Genomic DNA, 19385 nt, shown 5'->3' on the forward strand with positions numbered 1-19385 from the left:
ATGCAACTGACAAGGGCTTAATCTCTAGAATATATAAGCAACTTATACAACTCAACAGCAAAAAAACCAATCAATCAATGGAAAAATGGGCAAAAGACCTGAGTAGACATTTCTCCAAAGAAGATATACAGATGGCCAACAAACACATGAAAAAATGCTCAACATCACTGATTATAAGAGAAATGCAAATCAAAACTACCATGAGATACCACCTCACACCAGTCAGAATGGCCATCATTCATAAATCGACAAATAACAAGTGCTGGAGGGGCTGTTGAGAAAAGGGAACCCTCCTGCACTATTGGTGGGAATGTAAACTGCTACAGCCACTATGGAGAGCAGTTTGGACATACCTTAGAAATCTATACATAGAACTTCCATATGACCCTGCAATCCCACTCTTGGGTATCTATGCGGACAAAATTCTACTTAAAAGAGACACGTGCACCCGCATGTTCTTTGCAGCCCTATTCACAATAGCCAGGACATGGAAACAACCCAAATGTCCATCGACAGATGATTGGATTCAGAAGATGTGGTATATATACACAATGGAATACTACTCAGTCATAAAAAAGAATGACATAATGCCATTTGCAGCTACATGGATGGAAGTAGAGAATCTCCTACTGAGTGAAATGAGCCAGAAAGACAAAGACAAATACCATATGATATCACTTATACCTGGAATCTAATATCCAGCACAAATGAACATCTCCTCAGAAAAGCAAATCATGGACTTGGAGAAGAGACTTGTGGCTGCCTGACGGGAGGGGGAGGGAGTGGGAGTAATCGGGAGCTTTGGGTTATCAGACACAACTTAGAATAGATGTACAAGGAGATCCTGCTGAATAGCATTGAGAACTATGTCTAGATACTCATGTTGCAACAGAACAAATGGTGGGAGAAAAAATGTAATTGTAATGTATACATGTAAGGATAACCTGACCCCCTTTCTGTTCAGTGGGAAAATAAAAAAAAATATAAAAAAAAAGAACTTACAAAATATAAACAGCCTTAAAGTCAGTGTTTTTTAAAAGATGAAGTGAGTCTCCTGGAGGCAGGATGTATTTTGGTCTTGCATTTCAATCCAGGCAGTTTGTATCTATTGATTTATTGATTGGTGTATATAATCCATTTAAATTTATGGTAATTATTGATAGACCAGATAGATGGCCGTTTTCTCTTTGTATTCTATTGCTCTATTCCTCTATTATTTCTTTTTCTTTGTGATTCTGTCTATAGTTTTCTTTAATATTTTCCTCTGTTCCCTGTTTTTTTTGGTCTTTTGAGTCTCTAATCTAGATTTATGTTTTATGGTTACATGGGGTTGGTGTTAAGCATCTCACAGACAAAAATAGTTCTTTTTTCTGCTGATAGCATTTTATCTTCTTTTATATATAGGTTCCATTCTTTCCCTTTCCCTTTCATGTTTAAGTTTCCTCAAATTATCCCTTTTTATGTTCTGATATTGGTACCAAATTGAAGTAGCCATATTTTTTTGTATTTTCTCCACTTTAAACTTTATGTTATAATAAAGTGTTTCAAAACACATCATGATAGTGTTTTTCAGTTTTCTGATTCTGCCTATTCATCATCATACCCAGAGTTTTGTGTGTTCCACTCTATTCTGGCAGAAAAGCTCCTTTCAACATTTATTGTAAAACAGGTCTAGCAGTGATGGGATCCTTCAGCATTTGCTCATGTGGCAAAGCCTTTATTTCTCCTTCAGATCTGAATTGTAATTTTGCTAGATAGAATATTCTTGGGTGAGAGTTTTTATCTTTCAATATCTTGAGAAAGTCTTTCCACACCCTCTTGTCTGTATAATTTTGTCTGCTCAATCTGCTAATAGGCTAATATGGGTTTCTTTGTGTGGTATCATTTTTAAACATTTCTTCATTGCCTTAAAATACTTTTTAAGTGAATTTCAACTATTTTATTTAATGTGTCTTGGAGAAGATTGTTTTACATTTAGGTAATTAGTTGTTTTTTAGTTTCATGGACTCATAATCCAGTTCCTCCCCCAGGTTTGGCAAGTTCTTATTATTTATTTAAGTAAACTCCCCACATTTTCTTCCTCTCTTCTCCTTCTAAGATATCCATTACCGCAACTCTGAACTTCCTAAAAGAGTCAGATAGTTCTTGTTAAATTTCCTCATTTAAAAAATATCTCATTTCTCTCATCTAGATTCCCAATTTTCTCTTCTCTTTTGCCAGTGATTTCTAATGCATTCTTCATCTGTCTTACTGATTTTTTTTTTCAGTTACAGAATTTCACTTTGGTTCAATCTTAAAGTATCAGTATTTTGGTAAAGCATTTCTCTGTTCATTAATTTTTTCCCTAAGTCATGGAACTGCCCTTCTTAGTTTTCTTTAATTGAGTTTTTTCATGAAACCTCTTTTTCTTTTCTTTTCTTTTCTTTTTTTTTTTTGCCTTTTCTAGGGCCACTCCCATGGCATATGTGGAGATTCCCAGGCTAGGGATCTAATCGGAGCTGTAGCCACCAGCCTACACCAGAGCCATAGCAATGCGGGATCTGAGCTGCATCTGCAAACTATACCTCAGCTCACAGAAACACTGGATCCTTAACCCACTGAGCAAGGCCAGGGATCAAACCTGCAACCTCATGGTTCCTAGTCAGATTCGTTAACCCCTGCACCACGATGGGAATGCCATGAAAGCTCTTTTGAATTCTATATCAGTTAGATTGAAATACTGCATGATGGAAGTTTACTTTCTGAACAACCGTTATTTTCTTTCTTTGTGGTAGTGTTACTATGCAGTATTCCAATGCCCCATGTCCTAGCAACCACCATTCTATTATCTGATCTAAAAATTTGGCTTTTTTAGATTCTATGTATATGTATACAATACAGCATTAGTTTTTCAGTGTCTAAATTATTTCTCTTTGCATAATGTTGTCAAAATCCATCCATTTTGTCACAAACAGCAGTATTTCCTTCTTTTTTATAGAAGAAACTATTTTTTAAAAATCTATTCATGAGCAGAGAACACTTAGACTGGTTCTTCCCAGAGTTTGATGAGTTGTTCCTCAATTAGTGCTTTTGAAATATGTAACAGCTTTATATTTTCTTCAAACTATTCATTAGGCTTAAATTTTGATACCTTTCTTTCATTGATCAATGGGTTGCAAGATAGCCTGTTTTCAGTTTCTCTTACCAGAGCTTCACTGCTTATATTCAAGCGTCTGAATTTCCCACCTTCCACTGTCTCTGTCAGAGATGTCGCCCTGTACCATATTTATAATTTCTTATGCCTCTGTGGTTGCTATGGTGCTCTCCTGTAGGGGGTGAGCAAGTGGAGGAGCTGAGGTCACAGAGGTGCCTCTGATGTTCCTCCCAGTTCCACCTCCTTTATGTGTTCCAGTTCACCCTCCTTAGAGGTATACACATGTGGATTTCTGTTGTCCTAGCGTGTTGTGCCAAGGCACCTTGGTTGTGCTGTGGGTGTTTTCTTGGTTGTCAGTTGAAGAGGTGAGATGAAAGGAGCATTTCATTAAGCCATAATTCAGAAGACAAAATACTTTATATAGAAAAATCTAGGATTTCCAATTGTGGCTCCATGGGTTAAAAACCCAACTGGTATCCATGAGGATGTGTGTTCAATCCCTGGCCTCTCTCAATGTTTAAGGATCTGGTGTTGCTGCAAGCTCACCAGATGTAGGTCACAGATGTAGCTCACATCCCACATTGCCATGGCTGTGGTACAGGCTGGCAGCTGCATTTCCAATTTGACTCCTTGCCTTGAAACTTCCATATGCCTCAGGTGTGGCCATAAAAAGAAAAAAGAAATATCTAAAGTCTCCACCAAAAATAAATTAGAACTAGTCAATGAATTCAGAAAGGTGACAAAAGATTAATGCACAGAAATCTATTGTTTTTCTAGACACAAAAAATGATCAGAAAGAGAAAGTTAAAAAAAAAATCTAGTTAAGATCGTCTGAAAAAGAACAAAACAGATGGCCAAAAAGCACATGAAGAAATGCTCAACATCATTAATTATTAGAGAAATGCAAATAAAAATGCCTATGGGATACCACCTCACTCCAGTCAGAATGGCCATCATCAGTAAGTCCACAAATAACAAATACTGGAGGGGGTATGGAGAAAAGGGAACCCTCCTACACTGCTGGTGGGAATGTAAATTGATAAAACTGATATGGAAAACATTATGGAGGTACCTCAGAAAACTAAATTTAGAACTACCATATGATCTAGCAATCCCATTCTTGGGTGTATACGCAGACAAGACTTTCCTTGAAGAAGACACATGCACCTGCATGTTCATTGCAGCTCTATTCACAATAGCCAAGACATGGAAACAACCAAGATGTCCATCAACAGATGATTGGATTAGGAAAATGTGGTGTATATATACACAATGGAATACTACTCAGCCATAAAAAAACCAAAATAATGTCATTTGCAGCAACATGGATGGAACTAGAGACCCTCATCCTGAGTGAAGTAAGTCAGAGAGAGAAAGACAAATACCATATGATATCACTTATATCTGGAATCTAATATATAGCACAAATGAACCTTTCCATAGAAAAGGAACTCATGGACTTGGAGAACAGATTTGTGGTTGCCAAGGGGGAGGAGGAGGGAGTAGGATGGACTGGTAGTCTGGGGTTAATAGATGAAAACTATTGCCTTTGGAGTGGATAAGCATTGAGATCCTGCTGTATAGCACTGGTAACTATATCTAGCCACTTATGAGGGAACATGATGGAGGATAATGAGGGAAAAAGAATATATGTGTGTCTGAGTCACTTTGCTGTATAGTAGAAAACTGGAAGAACACTGTAAAACAGCTATAATGGAAAAATTAAAAATCATTTAAATTAAAAAAATATATATAATACTTACAAATAACCTTAACCAAAAAAAGTGAAAGTCCAATACTCCAAAACATGTAGAACATTGATGAAGAAAATCAAGATGATATGAAAAATGAAAAGATATCTTATACTCTTAGATTGGAAGAATTCATACAGTTAAAATGGCCACACTACCAAAAGCAATCTGAAAATTTAATACAATCCACATCAAAATACCCATTATATTATTCACCGAACTAGAGCATAAAATCCTAAAAATCACATGGAACTACAAAAGACCTAGAATAGATAAAGCAACCTTGGGAAAAAAGAACAAAGGTAGGGGGGCAAGAACAATATTTCATACTTCAAAATATTGTACAATGCTACAGTAATCAAAACTGCATGGTTCATTTCTGTGAAAAGGTTCATTTGTGCTGTATATTAGATTCCAGATATGTGATATCATATGGTATTTGTCTTTCTCTCTCTGACTTACTTCACTCAGGATGAGGGTCTCTAGTTCCATCCATGTTGCTGCAAATGACATTATTTTGGTTTTTTTATGGCTGAGTAGTATTCCATTGTGTATATATACACCACATTTTCCTAATCCAATCATCTGTTGATGGACATCTTGGTTGTTTCCATGTCTTGGCTATTGTGAATAGAGCTGCAATGAACATGCAGGTGCATGTGTCTTCTTCAAGGAAAGTCTTGTCTGCGTATACACCCAAGAATGGGATTGCTGGATCATATGGTATTTCTACTTATAATGGAGCATGATAATGTGAGAAAAAAGAATGTGTACATTTATGTGTAACTGGGTCAGCATGCTGTACAGTAGAAAATTGATGCAACACTCTAAACCAGGTATATTGGGAAAAAGTAAAAATCATTATATATTAAAAAAACACTGCATGGTTCAGGCACAAAAATAGACCCATAAGTTAATGGAATAGATTAGAGGTCCCAGAAATAAAGCAATCCATTCTATGGTAATCAATTACAAAGTAGGCAAGCATATACAATAGAGAACAGTCTTTTCAACAAGTGGTGCTGGGAAAAATTGACAGGTACATGTAAAGCAATGAAATTAGGATATTCCTTCACACCATATAAAGAATAAACTCAAAGTCAATTATGGACCTAAATGTAAGACCTGAATCATAAAACTCCTGGAAGAGGACATATTGAGAATATTTGTTAACATAAATCATACCAATATTATTTGGCATCTGTGTCTGAGGCAAATGAAATAAAAACAAAGGTAAATAAAAGGACCTAATTAAACTCAAAAGAATTTTCATAGCAAAGGAAACCATCTGAGAAGTGAAATGATCATCTATGAGTTGACAGAAAATATTTGCAAATTATATTAGTGATAGGGTTAGTTTTGCAGTAACATGGATGCAAATAGAGATTCTCATACTAAGTGAAGTAAGTCAGAAAGAAAAAAGCAATACCATATGATATCACTTATATGTGTAATCTCAAATATGGCACAAAAGAACCTATCTCCAAAACAGAAACATATGTAGAGACATAGAGAACAGACTTGTGGTTGCCAAGGCAGGGGGGATTGTGCTGGACTGGGAGTTTGGGGTTTAGTAGATGCAACATTTACATTTAGAATGGATAAGAAATGGGGTCCTACCTCATAATACAAAGAACTTTATACAATCACTTGGGACAAAACATAATGGAAGATAATATTAGAATAATAATAGACACATACACACATATATATGCCATATATACATATACGACTGAGTCACTATGCTGTACAACAGAATTTGGCACAACATTGTAAATCAACTATGCTTTAATATAAAAAGGAAACTCAACCAAAAAATGAGCAGAAGAACTAAATAGATACTTTTTCTAAAGAAGACATGCAGATAGCTAACAATCATATGAAAAGTTGTGCAATGTTGTTAAATTTTAGAGAAATACTAGTCAAAACAAGAATGAGATATCACCTCCTTGCACTTGCCAGGATGATAGTCATCTAAACATTTACAAATAACAAACGTTCGAGGGGATGTTTAGAAAAGGGAACTCTTGCACACTGTTGATGGGAATGTAAATTAGTGCACTACAATATATAGAGTGGAGTTTCCTCAAAAATTAACAATATAACTAGCATATGATCTAGCAATTCTAGTATTTCTCAGAAGTAAATGAAAACAAAAATTAAGAAGTATCTCTATGTTAATTGACACACATTTACAACAGCCAAGATATGAATACAGCCTAAATGCTTATTGACAGAAGAATGGATATAGGTGATGGGTTCTATCTATACAATGGAATACTACTTAGCTATAAAAATGTAAAATCTTGCCATTTGATATGATATGGATAGACATTGACAGTATTGTGCTTATTGAAATTAATAAGATGAGAAAAGACAAATAACATATCATTTCAATTTCATGTGGTATAAAAATAAATAAATGAACAAGCAAAACAAAAATACGCACACTGGAAGTTCCCATTGTGGTTCAGTGGTAATGAACTTGACTATTATCCATGAGGACAGGTTCAATCCCTGGCCTCACTCAGTGGATTAAGGATCAGGTGTTTCCATGAGCTGTGGTGTAGGTCACAGAAGAGGCTCAGAATCTTGCATTGCTGTGGTTCTGGCATAGGCCAGCAGCTACAGCTCCTATCCGACCCCTACCCTGAGAACTTCCATATGCCATGTGTGTGGCCCTAAACAACTTCCCTTAAGACATGACTGAATATCACCCAGGGCAAAGACATCTCTGATTGAGAACCACTGGCCCAGAATTTGAAAACTGGAAACAACCTGACAGAATTCCAATAAAGGTCTCATGCCTTATTCAGATTAAAACTGGCAAGTCACTAATCCACACAAACCCCATTACTGCAATGGAAAATGGAGTTCTTTATAGTACCCTCTCATAGAATGGAGTTTTCTAAAAATTAAATAGTACAATCCCCATAAGATCCTATGATCTAAAAATAACTTTTATAAGTAACAAATATGTTCTAATGAGGGAATAAACAGCCAGTCTTAATTCATGCTAGAATTATGAAATTCCCAATTATTTGGGTAATATTGTGATGAATCCAAGCAGTGCACAGCCTAAGGCTTCATATTAAAGGAACAAAGTTGTTCCACTTTTGAATATGGTAAAGCAATTTTCTAGAGCTAGGAGAAGCTGTGACACACAAGGAATCAATGCTTTCATAAGGATTTAATTCAGAAAAAAATCCTCAATTTTAGACTTCAGTAAAAACTTGAACTCCTGGTTGATATAAAGGACTGGGACCTTAAGGTTTATTCCTATGAAACACAGGAGAGATTATGGAACAGGATTAATAAACACTGAATTTCTCTGGTTGGTAGCATTGCCTTCTGGACACAAAGAATGAGCCAGAAAATTTCCTATCTACCCAGACCAGTGTCTCTAAGGGGAATCGATTATTAGAGGTTGTAGTAAAAAGAGGTAAACCTGCCAAGGAGCAGATATAAGGACCTATAAATAGCTCTTCTGTAGTCCCTCAGCCTGTGCAACCTCGGTGTGGACAGGACACACTTGTTTCTTTTGGAGTCATAATTCTGTCTGGGGGACCAATGCTTAACTCCATCCCACTGTCTTGTCCAATAACAGAGCTTTTACCCCATCATCAACCACCCAAGAAGATTTGGACATCTACATTGAGAGTTTCCTCTCAGGGACTCCACCCAGGTGAGTTCCAAGAGCCCAGTAAATACTTTGGAAGGACAAAGAAAATGACAGCAAAGACATTTACCTGTGTTCACCCGAGAGCCAGTCCAGGCTAAGCCAGAGCCATGATCAATGCAGCTGTTTGTTTGCTTGATTAATTACTTAATTTATTAATTTAATGCCCAAAATAGAAGTGAATATTGAACTCAGCAATGCAAAGATCACTGTCAATTGTCAAATGAAAGACATGGAAGCCCAATTAGAAAAGGGGACAGGAGGTGTTAAATGCTTCCACCAAAAGTAGAACCTATGTCCAAGGACTTCGCAATTAACTGGAGCAGAGATATAGTCTATTAGCTGTGAAGGAATGTAAGAGACATAAGATCTTTTTTTTTTCCTAATGTGGAGCATGTTTGAATCTGATGTGAATATCCAGACCAAGGAATGCTGGAAACATTTCCTAGCAACAGCAGTTCGTGATATATACATTTCACACTAATTCCTCTCTCAGCACTCAAGTGAAAAAATATTTATTGTGTAAAAAGAGGTGTGTTAATGAATTTAATCTGAAATTGTTTTATTTCTTGTAAAGCTGAATATATTTTCAGATTTCTCTATCAAAAAGTAGAGATTTAGCACTCCCTTGTGACACAGCAGTTAAGGATCTGGCGTTGTCTGTGCAGTAGCTCAAACCAAAACATAGAGACTTTCCTGTTGAATTCCTTTATTTTTGTATGGTGAATCCAGCATGTTTGCACTCCTCTTTTAAAATGTGCTCTTTCAAATAAGAACTGTAATTTTTTCAAGTGTGCTGTTTGCCACTGAGTCATTTTATGTGTGGGTACAAGTATTTGTGCAGAATGTCGGAGAGTTTATAAATTTTATGTGGTGAAATCTGTGTCAATCATCTTATGTTTTCTCCATTGCTCTAATTTTTTTTTAACTTAAGAAATAGAGTTGTCACTTAAATATTCTTTACTTGCAAATCTTTGCCTTAAAGAGAATTGAACATGAGTGTTTTCTGTTAATAAATCATGTTCTATACATATTTATATTTACTTTCCATATAGCTTATCCCTCATTGTTTAATTTATTCTATTATAATTAGATCTATTTATAAAAGTTGCATCATTTTCAACCACTATCTGGAAGGTACTCTTCTTTATAGTTAACTAAAGATAATTTTTATCACACATATGTATATTTCAATACATATGCCTCTATGAAAGAGAAAAGTATAACTCAAGTACAGTTTCCTCGTCTCATTTTAAAAGAATCTCTGTCATATTCTTTTACATCCAAAACTTTGGTAGTCTAAAATTGAATTAAGGACACACACTAATGTCTTTGAAATATCTGACTATTGTATATCTTTTCTTTTAGAGCTTATTTTTTGAATTTTCCTTCTGTTTTCTTTCAGATAGTCTTTTTATATTGATTTTTCCAAAGTGCCAAAGATATCTACTATGGACAAGTTACCTCTTGTGCCTTGAATTTTCAGCAATATCGTGGGGGGAACTTCCTTCTTCAATATTCTCTGACACTATGTTTCCTCCCTTTATCTCCTGTTCACATCCCTCACTAGACTGGCCTTTTCTTGGACTGGAACATCTTAAGCACTGACCTTGAGGACTTTGCACTAACTGTTCCCTTGCCAGGCACAGACTTCCCCAGGTTTTCTCATGGCCCTGACTCCTTGCTTGAGGTATTTGTTCAAATATCATCTTGTTAACATTTCTTGCCCAAACCTGAACAACATAGTACTACCTCTTTACTCTCTCCTTATATCTGCCTTGTTTTATTTCATAACACCTGTAACCATCTGACATGCTATATGATTTTTATTTGCTTATATTCTATCTTTATAAATGGATTTTAAGAGTGTTTATGTTTCAGCACCCTAAGCTCTCTGCATAGAAAGCACCTGAAAAATTGTCCCAATTCATTTTTTTAATTTGTGAAAGAATTTCTGACTAGAACTGTAAATACATGACATCTGGGGGAAAATGGTAACAGTTGGGAAGGTTGCTAATTAGGGATGACACAGGACACTCCCTAAAAAGCATGGAATCAATGAACAAAATATTGGACTTACATGTTTATGGCAAGATAAAAATAGTAGCATTTCAACAATGTTATAACCCTCAATTTATGGAAAAATTTGTTATGCTATTTTCCCTTTTCTTCTTAGTTATCACCACCATATGGCAACACGGAACTTAACAGAAGTTACAGAATTTCTTCTTATGGGATTTTCAGAGGAACCAGAGCTGCAACCCCTCTTATTTGTTATTTTTCTCTAAAGGTATCTCATTTGGATACCTGCTCATCATTCATGTCACCATCTATGACTCCCACCTCCTCACAGCCATGTACTACTTTCTTTGCAACCTGTCCTTTGTGGACATCTGTTTCACCTCTACCACCATCCCAAAGATGCTGATAAATACACAGACCCAGAGCAAAGTCATAGCCTACGAATACTGCTGCACACAAATATATTTTTTGTCTACCTTTTGCAGGATTGGACATCCTTCCTCTGATCATGATGGCCTATGAATGCTTTGTGGCCATCTGTCATCCCCTTCACTACACAGTCTTCATGAACCCCTGGCTCTGTGGACTGCTGATTCTGGTGTCTTGGACAACCAGTGCCCCGCATTCCTTGTTAGAAAGAAAGCTTAATGGTATTGAGACTGACCTTCTGTAGAATCTTCAAAACCCCCCACTTTTTCTGTGAACACAATCAGATGATCCAACTTGCTCATTCCAACACCTTTCTCAATAACATGTAGCTATGTTGCTGGCTGGTGATTCCTTCATATGTATCTTTTACTCTTACTGGAAGATAGTTTCCTCCATACATGAAATATCATCTCAAGGGAAATATAAAGCATTTTATACCTGTGCATCTCACCTCTCAGTTTTCTCCTTATTTTATTGTACATGCTTAGGAGAATATATTAACTCTTCTGCTGCCTACAGCTCACACTCAAGTGCAATAGCCTCAGTGATGTACGCTGTGGTCACACCCATGCTGAACCCCTTTATCTATAGTCTGAGAAATAAAGATATAAAGAGGGGTCTGAAAATACTCATTGGAAAGTCATCTATAAAATGTACAATTGTCCCTAGAGCTTAAGGAATGCCCATGATTACAAAGCTTTAAGCCTGAGCCAAATGTTGTCAGTTTTTGACAAAACTGTAGAAGTAGAATGTGCCTCTTCTGCTTCTTATCAAAATTTCTATTTTTATTTTGATTTCTTACACAATTTATGTGACTGACGTTTAAGGTTTTTAATATCTATGACATCCAAGATGTTTTCCCCTTCATCATTTTCCTTCTCTCCCAAATGTAATCCCAGTCTTGGCTGTGAAGTATCTATAAATGCTCCTTTATCTCAAGGGAGTAAATGGATCTCTTCAGAATAATTTCTTATCAATTGAAATGAATCTTATGATTGTATTCTTTTGTTTGCCTAAAAGAATAGTGATGATTTGTACTCCTATGGGGAAGAGAAAAAAACGCTTCTTGACAACCACACCTATTTATATAAGGCTATTAAAGAGAAAACTATGAGAACAGTGTTTTTCACTTTTGTGAATATCACTCCTTTGCATATCACTACCTTAATTGCTCTTTCTGATAGTCCAAATCTTAACATACTGGTTGTTTTCACTGATGTGGGATATCTTTCTTCTCATTAGGATCTCAGTCTGTTATAGAGCTTGTGTCTAATATGTCTACCATAGTTACTGGAAAACATTGATAATAAAATATGTATCTCTCAGAGGAATCTACATAGAAAAACAAATATAAAAAAATATATTGACATAAGGCTTTAGAATGAGATGACCTTAAGTATCACAGAGCAATGTATTAAATCATGCATTTATTACTAAGCAAAATATTTAATTTTCAGCCAGCTCCTCTCATTGAAGTGTGGAATATCAATGTCCATTTGTACATTGCATTCGTTGAGCTGAATGACTGGATGCATAGTTTGGTTTGTCATTAAATTATTTTCTTGTTTCTGTTTGAAAATTTCTAGAAATTTTGCTTCTGGAAAATTTTATTTCTTTTACTTCTCTAAATTGAATATCTGCCACCATTCAAAGTTTTGTCATAACCATTAAAGGGATAGCAAAAACTCAATGTCAATATTTCTCATATATCATCCTCCTCATCAAAGGATGACACATTTCAAATCTTGAATGCCTGTTCAGGTGTATGATTCAGGGTCACAAATACTGCTCAAATATCCATGTCTTTCCAACCTCTTTATGTGACCTGAAAGGAAAATCAATGGAGCATCAGTGTAGCCACTTTCACACACAATTATACAGAATAAACTTGAATAACAGACTAATCATGAATACTTTCTTTAAATATCAGAACAAATGCCTAGAATAAGTCAAATCAGATTATTACAATTTTTCTCAGTTCCGTCCAATTCAATAATTGAATCACGTGTTGATTCATACAGTCTTTCCTGAGATAAAAATTCATTAGTGTGACCTCTGTCTTATCAAATGTGATGTTGTGGGGAAAGCTGTTCTGATATCTGCAAGGATTCTTATGAATCTGTTGTCAGAAATGAATCTCTCCATTGTGTTTTGAAGGTTCATCCATGAGAGGCTCATGGCTCTTGTGCTTGAACTAATGTTTGTCATTTTACCTCTTTTATACAGTAGGCTAATCTTCTAGTTTTCAGGGGTAAATGAGTTAATTCATGTTTTTGGTTTTTTTTTTAGGGCCACACCTGCAGCATATGGAGGTTCCCAGGCTAGGGGTCAAATCAGAGCTGTAGCCACTGGACTATGCCACAGCCACAGCAACACCAGACCTGAGACATATCTGTGAACTACACCACAACTCATGGCAAAGCTAGATCCTTCACCCACTGAGTAAGGCCAGGGACTGAACCTGCTTCCTCATGGATCCTAGTCAGATTCATTTCCACTAGGCCCCACAGGGAACTCCCTTTTTTGAGTTAATTCAATATGAATCATTTAATTTAATGTGGCTACTTGGATATCCACATATAAAACTTTGATTTTTCCCAATTAGAAGAGTTACCTCACACCATTTTAGGTGGGATTCAGCTGCCTGTGCTCCATGTAATACCCTGGCTTTTAAAATTCTAATATATTTACTAAAGCATAAGTACAAATAATAAACTGTGCAAATGAAAGTGTATACATTGAAGAAATTTAAAATTCATAACAATTTATAATACATACTGTCTGGTTCTATTTTTATGTAACTAGAGAAGGTATGCAGTAAGGTTTTCTGCCTTGTTTTGTAATTATTATAAATTTAGCCTTCATAGATTTACTTCAGATGGCAATGCAAAATAATAAACATAACTTCTGAAGGATGTTGTGAGAAAAAATGAAATCTGTAAAAATACTTGTGCAGTCCAAAGAAAATTCAAAGGTAAGGTGTGTGTGTGTTATTTGTATATATTTTATCTTAAGACACATTTGAACATGTACATGAACCTTCACACAGACTCCTTTAGAATTCAATCTATTATTTTGAAAGTAACCTTGTAGAAAGTTGGAGGGTAAAGAAATTAAAATAATGAATGTTTGTACTAACACATAATTCAAAGGCTATAGAATTTAGACTATAAAATTTAAAATAGAATGTTAGACATTACTTTCACTATGAATTAATTTTCCTATTTTAAGTCCTCAAAATAGAACTGCATTTATATTTATGAAGTGAAAAATTCAATGAACCAATAAATGAGGCAAATATCTCTGCATTGCCTCTCATTTTCTTCTTCTATTAAAGTGAGGTTGCAACATAAAACATCTTTATCCAGCGTATCCAGGATGACTGAATTGAGAAGCTTAAACTCTGCTCCTGCAAACTACATTTGATTAGGTAAATGTGTGTACTACATTCCTTTTGCACATCACTACACTAATGGCTTTGAGAAAATTAAAGTTCTAGAGATCAGAAGTCTATATTCCTCTCATTGGCCTGAATTTAAGATGCCTGGTAAATGCCACCTAGACACTCCAGAGAAGAATGCAATGTTTTCCTAAATCACTTTCTAGGGTCCACCTACATTTCTTATCTCATGGTTATTTCTTCATCTTCAAATCCAGTAGCACAGCATCTTCAAATATCTGACTCCAATTCTTCTTCCTCTCTCCTCCATATTAGAGCGTTGTTGCCATTACTTATGTAAATCTGGGTCATCCAAGTTAATCACCTCATATTATAGACATTGAGTAGCTAATTTAATTTATTTGATAGGTTCATTCCTTTTTATGGAAGCTAACATATTCAAAAGTTTAAAATTTTCAGTGGAACATTAAGTACCTCTAAGACTCATCTCTAAATTGGGGAATGGAGGGCATAATAGCACTACCTCACAGAAAGAACTTCCCTACAATTGCTGTACAGCAGAAATTGACACAACATTGTAAACCAACAGTATTTTAATAAAAAAAACATAATTAAAGTTACAAAATTCAAACAGATAACCCCTATAAAGTGCTAAGGTATATTACAGCATTTAAAATATTAAATAAATCTTATAACTTACAACATTTTATAATGAGGTGCTAAACGACAGTTCTTAACCTTAAATATAAGTAGGAAATTTGTAAAATTTTAGCAGAAGTGTCAGGAAATCAAGCACTGCACTCCTATATATTTTACATTAAAGAAATAGAGATAAGAATAAAACTTAAAAAGAGGGGAATACATATTTCCCTAGGGTATCATTGCTGTATCTGCACAAAAACAATGCATGGACATTCCAAGACACCTAGTCAATGGTTGTCTCAGTCTCACATGCTGAAGAAAACTTAAAATCAGGGTTGGGATAAGATACTGTATTCTCCTGTCTTATAACCTGGTCTCTTAGGAACAGAGAATCATCAGGAAAAACATCCTTTTTGTCCAGAGTAGTGTCCACAGGGAAATCATGTTCTTATAGGTCATTGTAACACGAGGGAAATGTACCTAATGAGCAGATATAGAGACCTGTAAATGTATCCTCTGCTGCAATCTCTGAGCTTGTACGATGTGGACATGAGTGACACAGGTTGTATCTTTTGGAGTCCTGAGTCTGGCTAAAGAATCAATGTTTGACACCTTCCTGTTGTTTTATCTGGGGACAGAGCTTCAGTCTCCATCATCAAACATCTAGAAAGAGATTCATATTTTCATAGGGAGACCGTCCACTCAGAGCTCCCATGTAAGTGAGCCCAGGAGCCAAAAAGACATTGTGAAAAAAGGTGAGATAAAATGAAATTAAAAAATATTAATCTGAGGTCACCTAAGAACCAACTTAGCCTATATAAGAGCATAGAGACCACCATGATTGTTTACTTGCTTTATAAAAAACCTTTTTTTATTTTTTTTGCTTTTTTGGCCTGCACCCATGGCACATGGAGGTTCCCAGGCTAGGGGTTGAATTGCAGCTGTAGCCACCGGCCTATCCCACAGCCACTGCAACACCAGATCCGAATCATGTCTGCAACCTACACCACAGCTCATGGCAATGCCAGATCCTTACCCACTGAGTGAAGCCAGGGATCGAACCTGGGTCCTCATGGATCCTAATCAGATTCATTTCCACTGCGCCATGACGGGAACTCCAAATATCAATGCACTTTAATGATACTAGAGAGAAATGAATATTGAACTCAGTAAGTCAATGTTTAGTGACGCTAATTAAATGATAGGATGGATGAATATAAAATGAATTTCTTTCTTACTGTTAATACTGGGCATATTTGACCTTATTTCCATATTTATGAGAAAGGTATATGTCTGCAAAGAATGTATGCAAATATCTTGAAACAGCAGTTTCCAGATAAATATTTTTCACAATATCTTCTGTGAAAAAAATAAAAACAATTTAGAGGTGAAAAAGAGTATGCTAATGAGTTATTTTAATGATTTAATGATTTAATGATATATTAAATTATGTGTTTATACTGACCTCTAGTTCCAATCCAATGGTGAAGGGTTCTTTTTTGCCTTTGCTCAATCCGTACTTCTATCTTCATTCTCTCAGTGGGAGCCTGGCTTATCAACAATTATTTCTCATTTGTTCAACTCCATAATACACACAAAGTGTTTGTAATTGCTGCATTTCTACCTCTATAACGAAGACACAAAATGGAATTTAATTTAACTATTTTGATTTTAGACTAGTAAATATATTCAATATAACATAAATTGGCACAACATTGTAAATCAACTATACTTTTAAAAATTTAAAAAGGAGTATTTTCAATAGTTACTTAGATTTTCCTTTGCAATTACTTCATTACCTGTGAGGCTGAATATACATGTGGATGTGTGAGCCATTTACCTCTCTATCTCCAACTATCTGTGTGAGTCCTTCACTTTCCTATTGTAGGATTGGAGAGTGTTAATTCCTATTTTAGATGCAATTCTTCAAACAATGGAGTTTTTTTTTGTTTTGTTTTGTGTTTCACAAACTATCCATTTTCCATCAAGTTCTCTTATTATGTATAGGGGAATTGTGAGTCTATATAAATTTTTTATGGTCAAAACTATCAGTCATATTGTGCTTTCTCCACTGCTTTTCTATGTTTTTGTTTTATCTGAAAGCATTCAGCAATTACAATAGTCTGCCAAGTCTTTTTAATAAAATCATGAATGTTCTGCATCTTTAATCCTAATAAAACACCCCATATATTTTCTCCAATAATTTTTTATATCTCTGATATTCCTTCATTTTTCCTTTTGTTATTAGATCCATATCTAAGAGTTGCTACACATGTGGCAGTCACTTAGAAGGCATTCTTCTTTACCATTTGACTAAAGAGCTCCTGTACCTTTTTTAAGCATATTGAAAAACACAAATCTTCATGTCAGATGAATTATAACTTAGGTGTGGTTTTTGCCCAATGTTTTAAAAACTCTTCTCTTATATCCTTTTATTTCCAAGTCTCTGGCAATTTAATTTTATATTAATGACCCCTGTTGATATCATTCAATTATTACTATTTCATATTTTATATGACTTACATATTTTCATTTAATTATGTTACATACAGTTGTTTTGAAGCTACTACATTTAACATAATTTTATTCTAATTGACATTTTGTCCCATAAGATCTTAATTTATTTCTTTCTTCATTTTTTGTTTTGGCTGTATCTTCACTATGTGGAAGTTCCTAGGCCAGCGATCAAATATGAGCTGCAGCCATGACCTACACACAGCTGTGGCAACACAGGATCCTTAATCCACTGCACCACAGAAGGAACTCCAAGATATTAGTTTCCTACTTTCTTTCTTTTTTTTTTTTTTTTTTTTTTTTGGTCTTTTTTGCCTTTTCTAGGGCTGCACCCGCAACATATGGAGGTTCCCAGGCCAGGGGTCTAATCGGAGCTGTAGCTGCCGGCCTATGCCAGATCTGAGCCCATCTGTGACCTACACCACAGTTCACTGCAGTGCTGGGTCTCTAACCCACTGAGTGATGCCAGGGATCGAACCTGCAACCTCATGGTTCCTAGTCAGATTTGTTAACCACTGAGCCATGACGGGAACTCCCTTAGTTTCTTTAAAAATTTTCTTGTTTGGACTTTTCTAATGGCTTAGAGGTTAAGGATATGATGTTGTCACTGCTGTGGCTTGGGGTCAGACCCCTGACCTGGAAATTTCCACATACCATGGGCATGGCTGGAAAACAAAAACAAAATAAAATTTCTCATTCCATATTATGCACACATACATACTCAAAACACTTTATGCAAATGCATGAATAAGATCCTGTACACAAGGTAAATTCTCTTCATGTTGCAGCATAGTCGTTTTTCCTACTTTTGCCCCATTGTGCTTCTTACTTAGTAATTCCTCATGTATCTTCTGCCATCTACCAGTATAATGATTTATTATTTTTGACTGTTTAACACACTATGGTGTGCCTGTGCTAGTCTAACTTTGATGGTCTTTCATATTCTTTATCCTTAAGTTATTATTACAGCAAAGCTACAAAAATGTGTTGAGATAGTGAAGTTCAAACTGTGGTTCTAACTGTGAATAATTTTGTCCCTCAGGGGATATTGAACAATGTCTAGATTTTTAGCTATCACACAGGAAGGGCTCAGTAGATGGCAGAAATGCTCTAAACCCCTTACAATGCACGGGACAGACTCCACCAAAACCAGTGATCTAACCCAGAATGTCATTCGTGCCAACACTGAAGAACCTGAGTAAAAGAATACTTTGAATATTTATAGCTGCTTTTGGATTTTCCCCTAAAATGTTGTAACACTTCACATTTCTGCCAGAAAAATCAGAGAGCACTCCCTTGCTACTAGTCATTGGTCCAAATTTGACAGATTCTTGGGTTTTTCCACAGGACAATATTGAAGAAAGAGATTCCTTGCTAATTTTTCATACCATATACTGAGTTGTGCAAAATTTTATGTAATTGGTCACCATTTTGATTTGCCTGTTATTATTAAACACCTATATATTATATGCCCATTTTTCTACCATAAACTGAATTTCAAATAATATTTACAAATGATTACTTTTCAGTTGACTTCAAGGGTATATTTTGGCCACAGACTTAACAAAATGTTTTAATTAAACATGTCTGTTTTCTTACTTCTGAGCTTCTTGCCTTAAGATGATTTGCTCACTCATAGATCTCATATATAGACTTCAAGTTGTTCATTTATAATGTATTCGCTACTCTAACACTGAGGTCATCATCTAATTTTGTTTGTAAGATGTTTGAGGGAGGGTGAAACTTCCTTTTGTTTCAAGATAGATACAGCTTTTATCAACAATTTTATCTTTCTATAAAATACAACCTCACTGT

General features: G+C 35.4%; 1 pseudogene; it reads left to right on the plus strand.

The window, feature by feature from the left end:
• Nucleotides 1–10752: 10752 nt before the first annotated feature.
• LOC146405459 (olfactory receptor-like protein OLF4) lies at nt 10753–11690 on the plus strand (annotated as a pseudogene).
• Nucleotides 11691–19385: the final 7695 nt, after the last annotated feature.

The sequence above is a fragment of the Sus scrofa genome, chromosome 2 (genome assembly GCF_054392235.1).
Source record: "Sus scrofa isolate SSC_HxYL_T2T_F1_AM1 chromosome 2, Sscrofa_HxYL_maternal_Yorkshire_Landrace_v2.0, whole genome shotgun sequence".
Taxonomy (NCBI): Eukaryota; Metazoa; Chordata; class Mammalia; order Artiodactyla; family Suidae; genus Sus; species Sus scrofa.